The sequence below is a fragment of the Lactuca virosa genome, chromosome 6 (assembly GCF_052849685.1).
Source record: "Lactuca virosa cultivar CGN04683 chromosome 6, Lactuca_virosa_CGN04683_v6, whole genome shotgun sequence".
Classification (NCBI taxonomy): domain Eukaryota; kingdom Viridiplantae; phylum Streptophyta; class Magnoliopsida; order Asterales; family Asteraceae; genus Lactuca; species Lactuca virosa.
In genome coordinates, this window is record NC_136431.1 from 9,857,599 (window position 1) to 9,873,688 (window position 16,090).

The 16,090-nt window shown below is 42.9% G+C and overlaps 1 non-coding gene across 1 annotated transcript; it reads left to right on the forward strand.

The window, feature by feature from the left end:
* The first annotated feature begins 1,591 nt into the window (after positions 1-1,591).
* LOC145122962 (small nucleolar RNA R71) lies at positions 1,592-1,698 on the forward strand. Its single transcript, XR_013714845.1, has one exon. It is a non-coding gene; the product is annotated as a small nucleolar RNA R71 (small nucleolar RNA).
* The last annotated feature ends 14,392 nt before the right edge of the window (positions 1,699-16,090 follow it).

The window sequence follows — 16,090 nt, forward strand, 5'->3', positions numbered from 1 at the left end:
TTGAGCATTACTCCTTTGGAAACCATCTTCTATTCCAAAAATTTCCTTCTCATCCCCAACTCTCAAGGTGAGCTTGGACTCGCGTATATCAACTAGAGCTCCAACAGTGTTAAGTAACGGGCGACCAATAATAATTGGTACATTGGGATCTTCTTTCATATCCAAAACCACAAAGTCTATCGGAAAAACAAATTTCCCAATTTTCACGAGAATATCTTCCACAATGCCCCGGGGCTGTGTCACTGAACGGTTTGCCATGTGAATAGTCATCTTAGTACCCTTCATTTTCTGAATATTTAACTTTTGATAAAACGAATAAGGCATCAAATTTATGCTAGCCCTAGAATCGGCTAAAGCATAAACCTTCATATTATTCCCAAACTCACATGGGAGAGTGAGTCGTCCAGGATCCCCCATCTTCTTAGGTACCTCTCCCAACATAGCTTTTGAGCTTTGCTCACTTAGAATCACCTTAGAATTCTCCTTTAATTGCTGACGAGTGTCTAACAAGCCTTGTAGGAACTTAGCATATTCTGGAACTTTTGCAAGTGAATCAATAAAAGGAGTATTAATAGGAATACCCTTCAATTGCTTGATAAACTCCAGATGTTCTCTCTCCTGTGGACTGAGATTAGCTCTAGACGGGAATGGCAAAGGCGGTTTATAAATCAAGACGGTTTCTGGAATTTTCTGATCAGACCGACGCCACGACGTGGACATATGATTCCCACGACGTGGTTTCTGTACTTCAGCTACATTTTTGTTCTCAAATTTTTGCATCTTCGGTTTTGGATCGGGCTGCTGTGGCTCCACTTCTAAGGCTTCTAGGAACTCAGAAATCGCCTCTTCTTCAATATCTATGGCCATTACGTGAGATTGGGTCTTCTTTTCGGGATTTTTCGGGAACATTTTCTCATTAACCAAAGTGGTAAGTTGACCAAGTTGTACTTCAAGGTTATTGATGGAAGCTTGCTGATTTTTTAATAATGATTGTTGGTCAATCATCATAGCATCAGTAGCATCATGCCTTTTTTCTGAAGCTTCCATAAACTCTATTAGCATGGTCTCAAGATCAACTTTCTTCTCAGCTGGTGGTTGCTCTCTTTGGTAAAAACCCCGGCCAGTTTGCCTAAATTTCTCTTCTTTTTGCTTCTTGTATTCATCGTAAGGCAGCCAATCCTTCTTTGGTTTCCTCCAATCTTCATCGTATTTGTCCCCACTCGAATAGCAAACTTGAGCTTTCTTGTTTCCATATTCATCCATATTGCAATCCCTTGTCAAATGCGGGCCACTACATATCTCGCAACCAACTCGAATTGCGTGAATTGATTGGTCCATTTGGGTCAATCTCTTATCCATAGTGCTAAGCATTGCCATCACAGTAGCCATCTCCTCAGTTTGTGTACCTCCACTGCCTTTTATTCCATCGCGTCCTGGGTTGTGATACTCACGAGAGTGCTTTGAAAATTCTTCAATCAGCTCATTGGCCTGAATTGGGTTTTCCTTTGTTAGTGGCCCTTGTGAATCAAGGAGTTGTCTAGTCATGACATTCACCCCATCATAGAATATCGACATTTCTTGCTGAATATTTAGGTCATGTTGAGGACAATTCCTTAACAACCCCTTATAGCGCTCCCATGCCTCGTATAATGATTCCCCCGGATTTTGCTCAAAGTTGGCAATCGCCTTCTTGAGTTTAGAGATTTTGGAGGGTGGGCAAAACTGATCTAGAAATTTCTCACGCAATTGAGCCCATGTGGTGATTGTACCAGATGGAAGAGCCTTCAACCAGTCTTTTGCAGCTCCTTTGAAAGTGACTGGTAACATCCTTAACAAAGCTGTCTCCCTTGGGATATTAGGAGTATTAAAATAATCCGCAATATCATTGACCTCGTCTAAATGCTTGAAAGCATCCTCATGATCCTTCCCATAGAATGGGATATCCTTGAGTGCAGTAAGGATATGTCCCTTTAACTCGAATGTGGCATTGGCAGGAATCGCAGGATGTATTAAACCCGACCCCACATCGTCTCGAATGCGCTTCTTGTAATCCCCATGGCCATCTCATCAATGTTCGCCATTTCGTTCTCCGGCTCGTTCTCGGGTTCACTCGTATAAAGTCCAAATTCTTTTCCTGATTCGTACTCGGTCTCGTATGGATTAGGAAATTGATCGAAAACTTTAAACTTGCTCTTTGAGGCTGAAATCGATTCTCCCGTTTTCTTTCCTGACTTCCTTGAAAAGGCTGATTTCAGTTCTTGTAAAGGTGTCTTCTTTGGTGTTTGATCTTCTTTCACGATCTTATCCTTCTTTTTGTGAATTGCAGACTCAGGATCTTCAAGTGGTGGCACCAAAGGTGTGTTAGAACCTCTAGTCATGAACTCCTGTAAAAACAAAAAATAAAAACGTAAAACTAAACTAAACTAAAAATGAAAATAAAAAAACTGGAAATCACAGTTTTCACGTCGTGGAAGGGTACTCCACGTCGCGACTTCTGTAACGTGTAAAAAAAATAAACTATGCTAGAAAAATAACTTTTTGCGGGTTTTACCCCACAAAAAGGATCGATTAATCTAAAGCAAATAAATAAACAATAAACTAAGCCGTTCCCCGACAACGACGCCAAAAAACTTGATGTGCACAAAAGTACCCACTAATTTTAATATTTATAACCTAACAAACTTAGACCAACTATGCACCTATAGGCAGTGTACCTAGTCAGATTATAGTATAGCTTGGGTAAGTCGGGTATCGATCACAGGGAATGGTGTTACTAATTAATCTACTTGCTATCAAATTAACCTAATTATAAACAAGTTTAAAAAGGGTTTTATCTGATTTTACAAGATCAGACGAACTTAGCTCAAATTCAATCAATAAGTAAAAGCACTCTTATTTAGTTCAAATCCACTTCGTCCTTGTGGCCAGCTAATAATTATGGATTATCAAGTTGGTTTTAATTATATTAGTAATTTAAGTCTAATTTTACCAATAATTAATTAATTCATGTAAAACTATGTATGGTCACACACAATTAAACACATAACCAATTATGAATATGAATATGTTATGTAAAATTTATTATGTAAACACGATTATAGTCATAATCTACGTTCTCTAGCACAGCTAAGTTTATTTACTTTAATTACTAACTAAGATTGGTCAATCCTAGCTCTAACAATTTAATGTTCACTAAATCATTAGGTAAACAAGTTCATGCAGTTAATGGTCACTAAGCTACATAGAACATGGAATCAAGCAACTAAAGAAACAATCATAAGCATGCTAGGTAATTATAAACCAAACACAAGCAATTTACCAACTAAATAAATCCATACAAAATTAAGCTATTCATAAGTTAGAAGCTTCATCTAGCTAAACAAGAGTAGCTAGATTCAGCTGCTCATAATAGCAACTAACACACTAACACAAATCAAAGTATAAGGAAACATGTTCATAAGTATCAAATAAGTGAACTAAATGATGGACCTTCACTCTTTTGGTGTTATAACCCTTTTCCAGAACCTTACTTCTGCTGTAAATCGTCTCCTGGAACCTCTTTCTTCCGCCAAAAGTCCCCCAAATCGTAATGGAGAGTGGTTTATATATATTCTGGAAAGTCGCATTCCACGTCGTGACAGGAAGCTCCACGTCGTGGTTAAGGAGTGATCCGTATCGGGCAAGGCCTCCTTCTTCACGTAAACTTATCTTCTAGAATATTCGTGCCACGTCGTGGTATACTTGGCCACGTCGTGGTTTCAGTTGAATCCGTGAATTTCTTCATCTTTTGTACTCCAAGTCTTCAATGTTCCATATATTGTCACTTCTAGCCCCTATCTTCGAAAATGCTTTATTTTGGCTGCAAATAACATTTTATCCTTATAAGTACCATAATTCTGTGCAAATAACCAACATACTAAATAAAATATAGACCAATATTGCCTAAAACTATGTATAAATATGGCAATATCACTTCGTGTTGCTAAACTCTCGGTACAACAACGAGTCAGCCCCCTGTGGCCTATGTAACACCGTAAATTTTCAAGACAATTTTTCTTTTGAAAAACATATGATTCTCAATACACATTTTCATAAAGCATCATTTGTTTAGCTTACAAAACACAATCCCTTGTTAATTACTTAATAATCCAGGATCTTCGAAACATAATTCTTTCACTGGTGTGTACAATCAAGCCGGTGCCGTCCCGAGATACTGAGAACACCTGAAACACATATCACATAACACGGTAAGCACGAAGCTTAGTGAGTTCCCCAAAATACCACATATAACACATATTAGCCACTCGAGGCCATAACTCTGTGGGCCCATTGGCCCTAACTCTGTGGACCCTCTGGTCCTAACTCTGTGAACCTTCCGGTCCTAACTCTTTAAACTCTGGAATACACACAACATAAATCACATAGAAATAATGCAGTACAACACATCACATACATAGCATACAAGATACTCTGTCACATAACTCTATTACCACTCAAGGTAAAGTATAATGAGAAGACTCACCTCGCATGACGTCGAATACCCTCTCTTGCTCGATAATCTGACCTAGCCTCCTCCTATCAAAATGATAACATCTCTAATAAAAAATCCTCTCATGTTCTCATCCCTAATAATGGGTAGAAGACCATTCTACCCCTCTCTGACCTCTCTTGAATCAGCTTGACCAAAACCCCAAGGTCAACTGAAGTCAACTCTAGTCAACGGTCAAACTTTTGACCAGACTCGTCGAGTGCACATGGGTGACTCGGCGAGTCCAATCGTGTCCTCTGAATCCTCCTATGGCCTCTCTCGGCTCGTCGAGTTAACCCTTCACTCAGCGGGTTACCACGGATCACGAATCGCGGGGCAACCCGACTCGACTCGTCGATTCCCCTTATGGACTCGGCGAGTTTCCTCCATGGCAACACCCAAAAGACCTTCTGAGGTCAGATCTGTTTCTCTAACCTATAGATCTGACTTCCCAATGCTCAATAATCACGTAAAGGTCCAAAGGAACAGCATAAAGTCGAATGATTAGGACTCTCTGGACCTCTTAAGGTCCAGATCTAAGACTTTCTCCACATTGGGACCTCATATGCATCATATACTATCCAAGAAGGGTAAAGAAAACCCTAGATTCAAGGATTTTACACAAAAACAGAAGGAAGGGGCGAAATACTACCTCAAAATGGAGATCCTTGCTTAGATGTCTCAAAATAGCAACCTCATTTGGTCCTTCAAGCTGAATCCCTTCATTTCATTTGAAAAACCACACCAAAATTACTTGATTTCATCACAAGAACTCTTCCTTGGCTCAACTGGCGATTTAGGGTTTCTCACAGGAGATATGAGGCGCACCCAAGGTCATAAGTTCCTTTAAATAGGCTCCAACCCCGGAACTTAGGATTTTCTCTGCCCAGTACCTACTCGGCGAGTCCATCCTTGGACTCGTCGAGTCCGCTCATTAAATCTATGCGGCAATCTCGACTCGACTCGGCGAGTTGGTCCCTCAACTCGTCGAGTCCCTCCTCAAATCTCAAGATTAACATACACAATCATGTCCTTGGAAATCCGGTTGTTACAATTCTCCCCCACTTGAATTAGATTTCGCCCTCAAAATCGCTCCTCCACCACATAAAGATCTAATTCAATAACCAAACAACACCATCGAAAGGGTCTCATACCACACAACTATCTTCCTCTCTAGACACCTGAATCCAAACAGGAACTCCTCCCTGGAAAAGGACAGACCCATCTGCCACTATGCTACCCCTTCTGACTCTCAAGAATCTGGAACTCTAGTAGCCTGATACACAGCCAGACCGCCCTCTCCAGATGTCACCACGTTATTCGCTCCTCGAATAACAAACCCCGATAGCTCACTGCCCCTCTGATTCTCTAGTGTAAACCGATAAAACAAGTCCATGCCCAAAACTGGCTACCGATCACTCGTCCCAGACATGATAAATAATCCAGATCATATACCAAGGAGTGGAAGGATCACATCACACCAGGGACTCATCCACTGCACTGCAATCACAACCCCTCTGAACAACGAACCCTCAATACCCTGTCCTCAGACACGAACAATGACTATGCTTATTCAGAAGCGTCCCCCGACATCTGACAAACATAAACCTCAGCTCCCTTCTCAATATCCCTTTCAAGACTGAGCACCAGGTCATCTCCCGATCCAGCAATTGAACCTCCAAAGGTTACCCATTGCGTGTACCAAAATGCCTCACTGACTTCCTTATCAATGCAACTATCTCTGCCCTGTGTGACACACAAGTCACGAAGTTCGCTTCACCTCAAGCGAATACAAAATTCAACTCACTCTCGACCTCTGTCGTCTACTGCTCATTAGTTCCATGCGTTTCGCGGTTTTCACATACCAACGAATTGACCCACTCAGGTCTAAGACACCAGATGAAACCAATACCCCCTTCCAAACAAAATTCATTTCTATATCCGACATCTCATTCTGCCTACTCAATACACCACTAGAATCGAACTCAACTCGAGAGTCTGATCCGGCACAGAGTTGGAACCACTCGTCCCAACGAACCACTCAACTCATGACTCATGACCCGCAACCCATGCGTTCCTCACTTATCCATTTCCCTTTGGTTGCGAAAACCACTACTCAATTCAGAATATAACGACTCCCGACAATTATTGAGACCCCAGTCTCGCCCCTGGTTCGACCCCAGGCTTCCACACACTCAAATATTAGGGCTACCCAAGCCTAAAACTCTTCTGCGTCAAGCTCTGATCAGAGAGCACTTCATCACAACATTCTCTCGCTGACTAGTGGGTACTACGGCTCCCTGTAGTATCACAACAATCCCTTACTGAATAGTGAGTACTACGGCTCCCCGTAGCATCACCACACCCCTCACCGAATAGTGAGTACTACGGCTCCCCGTAGCATCACCACAACCTCTCACTGAATAGTGAGTACTACGGCTCCCCGTAGCATCACCACACCCCTCACTGAATAGTGAGTACTACGGCTCCCCGTAGCATCACCACAACCTCTCACTGAATAGTGAGTACTACGGCTCCCCGTAGCATCATCACAACCTCTCTGCACTAACTCATTGAAACTGCAGCTATCCACAGTCTTAACGCACTTACTCTTACCACTTCACAATCTCATCCTCAGGTTGACACCACCCTGTGATCATTAACTCATGCTCTGCGGCCCAGCATAGATAGGTACACACACACCCATCCGACTAATCATTACTACTTCGGACGACCACCGTCGTGACAAAACCTTTTTTTCTCGCTGCAATTCACATTCTCAAATAAATCCATTTGATGTCAATTAGCTGAAGGGCCCCCACCGGAACCATAGACACTTGATACACCCCTCGAAATCTCAAACTCAAACTCAAAATAATCCGAGGTTTTAGGACATTAAACTCGGATACCCCGGAATACCATCACAACGCCTCGCAGTGTCTTGACTCTACCACTGATCTCATACTCATGGCATCATACTCAGATACCATATTGCTTCCTCGGAACCTCGTAACTGATCTTTCTCTCGTGCCACTTGTAACCCCGAAATACTACATCCCCCAATTTAAAACATGGAGAAATTGCCAACGACTCCGAACACAAAGTTGACAATCCGAAACTTCCTTTTTCTATTGCTCAAAACCCATGAAAGAATACTCATAACGACCCTGAAGTTGGTTGCCCAATCAACTTCTCCCCTTCCCATACTGCATATAATAGCCCATACTCTGAACCAACAATTTTCAACCGCCGAACTATCCTCACAAGCCAACCACCTCGAATTCACCATTTTAACCTTGAAGGATTCCTAACCACCATAAGGTCTCCAACCAACGGCCACTTGCCGTGGAGACACTCATCATTTCTCAAACACGTGCCACATGCACTATTTCACTCTGCACCTCTCCTTGACCACCAAAAACCCTGGTCTCAGGAATCCGCACCGCAGACCTCTCTATCCAGTTCTCTAACCGCTCTGAACAAATCTCGGATCTCCTCAAAAGTACTCGGTTCTCCCCCACTCAGGGTTCGAACCATCACCAATTGATTCGCCAACAATCTAACCCACAGACTGTTTTTACCAATAACATCGCACCTACTCTCGGAAGGTGATACGCAATGCTCGATGATCTCCCCGATGGAGGTCAAGCAATTCCAAATACCCCGAATCTCCGATGAAATCCTCAGAAACTTCTCATCATGACTACCTCTAGTCCTTCAGAATCTCGTACCATCCCACTACCGGACATCTCAACTGTCCAGTCGTAGCCCCGACTCTCAGTCTGAAAATAACGAACTATCATATTCCTCATCCTCGACTCTTCAACCAACGTTCCATCACGTGGGTTGTAATAAGAGTGGAGTCCTCATTACCACACTCGATACTCCTCATAGACAATAAGAGCCACCGCCCCAATATCCTCTTCTTGATTGTCTGCCGCTGCAGCTAATACATGCCCTACTATGCTCAAATAGGGTGTATCCTTGTCCTTAATCATCTCAGTCCCCGCTGACAACCTGCTCATGCTCTAACATTACCTCTCGGTAGACATACTGCCCAAATACTCTGATGAAAGATCGTAACCGAAGCTACCCCACAGGGCTCACCCCCAACCTTGGAAACCGAAAATCTCAATACCTCTCCTGTTTCCCACAGGAACAGAAATAACACCGCTCAGGTCACAGAAAATGACGTCTCCACCATCGGCTGATTGCTCAACTCATGCCATAATCCTCCATAACCGCCATCTCTACTCATTCTTGAGTCTTGCGACTCCAATTGGCATATCCCAACAATCCCTCGGAGCTAACTCGATTTCCCTTTTAAGGGATGCTTCACTAAAACTCGTTCATCATGGCCCTCTAGCCCCATACTCTTTCACCTCTGATCTCGGTCTAACCAATCACCACAGAATAACTGGTAGAACCAATAACACTAACTGCCACGGGTCATGGTACTCGAACCATGTGGCTACCTCTCGATCTGCTATGAATCATGGTACCCGAACCATGTTATCTCTTCTCAATCCGCTACGAATCATGGTACTCGAACCATGACATCACCTCTCGATCTGCTGCAATTCATGGTACACGAACCATGAAATCACCTCTCGATCTGCTACAAATCATGGTACACGAACCATGAAATCACCTCTCGATCTGCTACAAATCATGGTTCACGAACCATGAAATCACCTCTCGATCTGCTACAAATCATGGTACATGAACCATGAAATCACCTCTCGATCTGCTACAAATCATGGTACACGAACCATGAAATCACCTCTCGATCTGCTACAAATCATGGTACACGAACCATGAAATCACCTCTCGATTTGCTGCAAATCATGGTACACGAACCATGAAATCACCTCTCGATCTGCTACAAATCAAGGTACACGAACCATGAAATCACCTCTCGATCTGCTACAAATCATGGTACACGAACCATGAAATCACCTCTCGATCTGCTACTTAAAACCTCCGGAATGTTCCCTGTATCGAGTATGGGTCCTCTGCTTTCAGTAGTACGGGCCCATACTACCTACCACATCTACCCATACTTTCCACACGGACCATCCCCGAGTTCCTAAGTAGCTGCTCAACCTTCTCAATCACCAACCCCGTCATGCGTGTTCGCTCCTCTACGAAATATCCTACTCTTTTAGCGTACTCATCTGACTAGGGTCACCCTTTCCTAGGCTCTTCCTAGGTTCTCACACTTCTCCGCCATCAGCTGCTGAAGAACTCCTTATGATGCCAGCCATCCACCTCCTGAATATCGTCATATTCACTTAGTAGCTGACTCTCATCATCAAGGGTTCCACAAAGCACGAAGCAAGCAGCATTCGGGCATCGAATAATCTCTACCAACACGCAAAACCACTCTAGGTCATTACCCACTTGCTCTCCTCATACTCAAAGGATACCACCGAACCCAAGCAACTATACCCTACGCGGGCATCTGACTACTCCCTAAGTAGCTGCTCTCCTCATACTCCTAGATTGCTCCTCTACTCAATTCCCCTCTCTACAAGGATTCCCGCTGGATACTCTTACTCAACACATACTCGAAAGTGCAACACAGATAACAGCAACTCCTAGGCTAAGGCATCACAAATCAGGCCACCCTAGTCCTAAAATATGAAATACCTAGCCTATCTCTAGCATGCATAATATCTCATAATATCTCATAACACATAAGGTAAGGGTATTTTGGGAAATCACCGTTCGGGCTCTGGCTGATTGTACACACTGCTCTGTCTCGTTTTCTCTTATAAACTCTTGCTCATTTTAGAAAATCATTTATTTTGAAAATTTTCCTCAATTCCTCAGTTTGAGTCCTGATATACCCGAAGGTGCATCTGAATCCCTCAAACCAAGGCTCTGATACCAATTTGTAACACCGTAAATTTTCAAGACAATGATTGGGACTCAAACCAAGGCTCAGTTTGAGTCCTGATATACCCGAAGGAACAACATAAAGCCGAATGATTGGGACTCTCTGGACCTCTTAAGGTCCAGATCTAAGACTTTCTCCACATTGGGACCTCATATGCATCATATACTATCCAAGAAGGGTAAAGAAAACCCTAGATTCAAGGATTTTACACAAAAACAGAAGGAAGGGGTGAAATACTACCTCAAAATGGAGATCCTTGCTTAGATGTCTCAGAATAACAACCTCCTTTGGTCCTTCAAGCTGAATCCCTTCACTTCATTTGAAAAACCACACCAAAATTACTTGATTTCATCACAAGAACTCTTCCTTGGCTCAAATGGCGATTTAGGGTTTCTCACAGGAGATACGAGGCGCACCCGAGGTCATAAGTTCCTTTAAATAGGCTCCAACCCCGGAACTTAGGGTTTTCTCTGCCTAGTACCTACTCGGCGAGTCTATCGTTGGACTCGTCGAGTCCGCTCATTAAATCTACGCGGCAATCTCGACTCAACTCGGCGAGTTGGTCCCTCAACTCGTCGAGTCCCTCCTCAAATCTCAAGATTAACATACACAATCATGTCCCTGGAAATCCAGTTATTACAGCCTAGCAGCTGCGACAGCTACGGCGGCTGCAACAACAGCAGCCTCCGTAACAGCAACGTATCGCTCATCGAACGTCTCAATCAACGTGGTCTTAATAGACCCAAACATCTACGGTATGGCCTCTCGTATAGCTACAGACACCTCATCATGAATCATCCTGCAAATCTCGTCATCGCTGACTCCACTGCTCTCTAGTGTGTGACGTGTACCCACCATGATGTCTCACAACATAAAAGAAATCAGAGACCCGTTCGAGTATACTCACACTCGATCACCCAATCCTACTTGTTCCTTAGTATCCTAAGGATTATTACTTGGACTGCTCACTGATTCGGTGTTTCCAGTAGTACGGGCCCTATACTACCTTCCACACCACATCAGTATTCACCCCAAGTCCTCCTCCTAGGATTCCAGTTCACAAGTACTCTACATCTCATCACGCACAGGCCACTTTCCAGTAGACCTCTCGTAAGCTCCTCCCTGCTACCTACTCACTCTCATAGTAACTCATAGTAGCAGTAACTCCTAGGCTAAGGCATCACAAATCAGGCCACTCTAGTCCTAGATATGAATACCTAGCCTACTCTCTAGCATGCATAGCATATCACATAATATCTCATAACATATAACGTAGGGGTATTTTGGGAAATCACCGTTCGGGCGCTGGCTGATTGTACACACTGCTCGTCTCCGCTTTCTTGAAAATCTTTTACTTATCTTAGAAATTTGTTTCTTTTGAAAACTTTTCTCAAATCCTCAGTTTGAGTTCAGATATGCCCGAAGGTGTATCCGAATCCCTCAAACCAAGGCTCTGATACCAACTTGTAATGTCGTGAAAATTCAAACCAATTTTTCATTTTCAATTCATAAAAACATATATCATAATGTTCAACTCCAAATATTCATTTAACAAAGTTTTCAAAATCATCACATAAAATCCAGGATCCACAGTAGCTCTTCCCAAAACATAGTGTGTGTGTACAATCATGCCGGTGCCTTCCTGCGATCCTCTGAAGTACCTAAAACACATATCACATAAACGGTAAGCACGCATGCTTAGTGAGTTCCCCAAAATACCACGTACATACAACTAGCCACTCGAGGCTATAGCTCTACGAGACCTTCCGGTCAATGTGTCTCAGGGGCCTTCCGGTCCCACAATCTGAGTAGACCTTCCGGTCCTACTCTGTCGACCTTCCGGTCCATACCATATTGACCTTCCGGTCCATACACTGCTGACCTTCCGGTCCATACACTGTTGACCTTCCGGTCCACACACTGTTAACCTTCCGGTCCATACCCTGTTGACCTTCCGGTCCATATCATACTGACCTTCCGGTCCATACCATGCTACTCATAACATACATAACATCTACATATCACATAGAAACATATATCACATACTCGTCATAGCACATAAGACCTTCCGGTCACACATAATTACCACTCTAGGTAAGGTATAGTGAGAAGACTCACCTCGCATGATTTCTAGTAACTCACGTGCTCGATATCCCCGAACTCGAAAAAATGACCTAGCCCCCGCCTAATCACATAAAGTAATTATCTCAAATCAATAACGGCTCTCAAGGCTAGACTAATCCCTTCCTATGTTCTCTCAGAAGGCTAAATGACCATTTTACCCCTCTAATGGTCCAAAAGTCCAAACGTTGACCAAACCCTAAAAGTCAACGAAAGTCAACTGTAGGGAGGTACGTTGCGCGTACCAGCTCTGTACGCGGTGCGTACTCCATGGTCATCCAAAATCGGGGAACTCGACCCCCTACGTGGCGGTACTGGGATTACGCCCAGCGTAAGTCCCAGTTTCATACTTCCATGATTTTTGGTCTGAATAGATTAAGACAGAAGCTCATATCTCAGATCCAGGCACTCTACTGTCTCTTAAGCCATAAAGTTGAAACCTTTAAGCCTTTGCATGGCTGTAAAGGTCACCAATCACTTCAAACACATATCCTATTTCCCCATTAAGCCCTAATCTCATGCATGACTTAATCTTAACGTCCAAGATTGAAATTTTATGGATCTACAACACAAAATACACTGAAATGGGGTAGATCAAGGTCCATGGAGTTCCTTTGCTCAAAAAGTCTCCACCTTTGGGACTTAAACCCTAAAAATGCTCCTATATGATGTTCATAACAAAAGAGTGGTAAAGTTTGGAGCTTTTTACCTTTATGAGAAGCTCCCCACTCAGATTAGCTCAGATCTAGAAGCTTGGACTCCAATCTTTCCTCTTCAAGGTCTTCTCTTCTTCTTCACAAGCACACAATGACACTTTCAAGCTCAAATACACACACACAAGTTTAGAACGGAGGTTTAGCTCTTTTAGGGCTTCACTCTCTGGAAATGGTGGCTGGGATGGAGGCCATAGCATTCCTTTTATAGTGCTCATGTCTCATTTAGGGTTTTGAGTCTGGGCCCATTTTTCCCAGCGTAAGCTAAGGTACGCCCAGCGTACCTGGGTAGAGTCCGCGTCAAAATCACGCCCATGGGTACGCGCATCGTACTCTTCAGTACGCCCAGTGTACCCACTTGTCACCATTTCCTATTTTGGGCTAATTTCGACAACTTGGAAAAGAAGAAGGATTAAAGAGATATACCTGAATTTCGGGGTGTTACACATATCTGCTATAATAATCGGTGAAAGTCACATAGAAGCGGCTTGCATCCCTTGTGGTGGATCTAAAGGGCCCACATACATCGGTGTGTATGAGATCCAATAAACCCTCACCCCTTTCACATGTACCCGTGAAGGGTGACTTGGTCATCTTTCCAAGTAAACAAGACTCGCACACGTCATCGTCCCCAAGGTCAAATGACTCCAATACTCCATCCTTTTGGAGTTGGGCTATGCGTTTCTTGTTGACATGTCGAAGACGACAATGCCACAAGCATGCTTTATCCAAATCATTGGAAGAATCGTTATACAACACATCATTTACTAAGTTGTCTACAACCATCACAGTTTCATATATTCCATTACAAGGCAATGCTTCAAAATAGAAAACACCATTAAAGAAAGCATTAATAGAACCCTTTTCATTATCAAACGAAAATCTAAAACCTTGTTTATATAAACCATGAAAAGAAATGATGTTTCTTGCCATTTATGGCGAATAGCAACAATTATTCAACTATAGTCCTAACCCACTACTAAGCACTAAAGAGTAAACTCCAATCTTGGTGACAGGCGACGCTCTTCTGTTCCCCATGATCAAGTTTATCTTCCCATGCTCCACATCCCTATTTCTTCTTAGGCCCTGCAAATCAGAACAAATGTGAAAACCACATCCTGTATTGAGAACCCAAGAAATAGCATGCGATGGGTTATTAGATTGAATAGTATAAGTACCTGCGTAGGATGGTTTTATCTTTCCATCTTTGATGTCCTGCAGATACTTCGGGCAACTTCGTTTCCAATGCCCTTTGTCATGGCAATAGTAGCACTCTGCATCCTTTGGGTTGGAGGAGGGTGCAGCGGGACCAACCTTGGTTCCATTAGAAGAGGTGCCATCATGGGACTTTCCCTTATGGTGGCTCTTAGAAGGAGCCTTCCTCTTCTTACCCTTCCCCTGCCCAATAGCCAAGACGGGGGCAATAACAGCAGGAGTTGATGCAACAGATTTTTCCTTGAGGTTGCTCTCAGAAGTCCTCAGTAGGCCTTAAAGCTTGTTCAAAGTGACCTCCTCCTTGTTCATGTGGTAGGTCATGCGGAACTGGTTGTAACATGGAGGTAAGGAGTGAAGAATGATATCAATCGCCAACTCCTCATGGAAGTTAACATTTAACTTCAGCAGGCGGTCGACATATCTCTGCATTTTCTGTAGATGGGTCATGACAGACTCTCCGTCCCTCATCTTGGTAGTGATCATCGAACTGATAATCTCGTACCTCTCCTGCCTCGCACTTTGGTGGTACCTGTCCAGCAAATCCTGATGTATCTCATAGGGGTAGAAATCCTCGTAGGGCTTTTGGAGTTCGACAGTCATAGTCACGAGCATGATGCAATGGAGTTTCGTAGCATCACGCTCATGAGCCTCAAAGGCAGCGGTCTCCTCGGGAGTAGCAGTGTTGACATTCACTTCTTTTAGCTCCTTGTCGAGGACATACTCCTTGTCCTCGTAGCGAGTAACCATTTGAATGTTGCGGATCCAATCATTGAAATTGGTCCCATCGAAAATCACCCTCCCACACAAATTCATGAGTGAGAATGAGCCGGAAGAGTGCGAGCCAAAAGCGTTGTTGTTGTTTGAGGCAGACATCTGAAAAAGAAGAGAGACAAAGTTTGATTAGACAAGAATCCCCAATTAAACACCCAAATGAGAAATTAGGGTTAGGATCCAATAACATTATTCACAATTTAGAAGAGGGATGCTGTAATCTAAATCACAAATAATTTGAAGGTAAGTGAATGACGATTCACTAATTTCCACCATGAAAAACAAAACAAAAAAATTGAGTTTTAAATGTATTGAAACTCCTAGATCTTTTGAGATTCATTGAACTTTTCAATGGCATGTTTAAATCTCGATATGCCCTTCAAGTTTGTGACTGGGATATCGAGGATCACAAACAAGGTGTGAATAACCATGCAAATGTACTTGGTGCCCTCAATGTTACAGTCACCTAATCAATGTGTCGGTTAGCCACACACGCTCCATTGATCTATGACAAACATCGAGTCACCCTTTGCCACCTTTGCTAGACCCAAATTAGTGTGCCGGTTAACCACACACGCTCTACTAACGTCTTGGCAAGGGTACAAAGTGTAATTTCATGGAATAACATCATTTTCACATTTTTCCTAAAGTAACTAAGATTGGGAATTTTATAAAAACATTTAGTTACTTTATTAACCATTATACTTGATATTGCCATATTTATACATATTTTTAGGCAATATTTATTTACTTTTTTATTAATATTTTGGTTATTTGCATAGAATTATGGTACTTATAAGGACAAATTGTTATTTGCAGCCAAGGTAAAGCATTTTCGAA